Source organism: Penaeus japonicus, unplaced genomic scaffold, assembly GCF_977035675.1.
Source record: "Penaeus japonicus unplaced genomic scaffold, GWHDUDI00000001_assembly GWHDUDI00000033, whole genome shotgun sequence".
NCBI classification, from domain to species: domain Eukaryota; kingdom Metazoa; phylum Arthropoda; class Malacostraca; order Decapoda; family Penaeidae; genus Penaeus; species Penaeus japonicus.
The window spans coordinates 26837352-26838520 of NW_028234435.1; positions in this window are offsets into that span (position 1 = coordinate 26837352).

A 1169-nucleotide genomic window follows, 5' to 3' on the forward strand; every position below is an offset into this window, starting at 1 on the left:
TCCTTCCTCCCTCCCTCCCCACTCTCTCACTCTCCCTCCCTTCCTTCCTCCCTCCCTCCCCACTCTCTCTCTTCCCCTTCCCTCTCCCTCCCTTCCTGTCCCCCTCCCTCCACACACTCTCTCTACTCCCTCCCAACCCTACCTCCTCCCTTCCCCACTCTCCTCCCTTCCCCACTCTCCTCCCTTCCCCACTCTCTCTCTTCTTCCTCCTCCTCCCTCCCTCCCTCTCACTTCACACTTCCCTCCCTCCCAGTTCCCCTCTCTCTCTCCTCCCGCTCTCCCTCCATTCCCTCACTTTCCCTCTCTCTCCTCCCTCTCCCTCCATCCCTTCCTCCCTCCCTCCCCACTCTCTCTCTCCCCTTTACTTTCCCTCTCCTCTCCTCACTTCCCTTTCCCTCTCCCTCTCCCAACATACTTACCTCCCCACTCTCCCTCCCCTCTTCTCTCTTCCTCCCTCCCTCCCAACATACTCTCCCTCCTTCTCCCTCGTCTCCCTCCACTCTCTCTCCCTCCCCTTCCATCTTACCTCCCTCCACCTCTCTTCGCCCCCCTTCCTTCTCCCTCCCTCCCCTACTCTCTCTCTCCCTCTCCTCCCATCCCTTTCCTCCCCACTCCCGCTCCATCCACACACCTCTCATCTCTCCCTCCATCCCTTCCTCCCTCCCTCCCCACTCTCTCTCTCCCTTCCTTCCTCCCGGCCCTCCACCACTTCTCTTCTCTCCCTCTCCCCCCCTCCCCTTCCTCCTCTCCCATCTCTCTTACTCTCTCCCTCTCTCTCCTCCCTCCCTCGCTCGCTCGCTCTCTCCATCCTCCCTTCCTTCCTCCCTTCCCTCCGCCACTCTCTCTCTCCTCTTCCTCTCCCTCCATCTTCCTTCCCCCTCCTCTCCACTCTCTCCCGTCCTCCCTACCCTCCCTCACCACTCTCTCCTCTCCCTCTCCCCATCCCTTTCCTCCTCCCTCCCCACTCTCCACTCATCCTCTCCTCACCTTCCACCCCCCTCCCCATACTCTCTTCTCTCCTCCCTCCCTCCTTCCTCTCTCTCTACACTCCCATCCTTCCTCCTCACTTCCTTCCTTCCCCTCCCTCCCTCCCCTTCTCTAAATCCTCCCTACTCCCCTCCCCTCCTTCCTCTTAATCCTCCCTCCCTCCTCTCTCCCCTCTCTCCCTC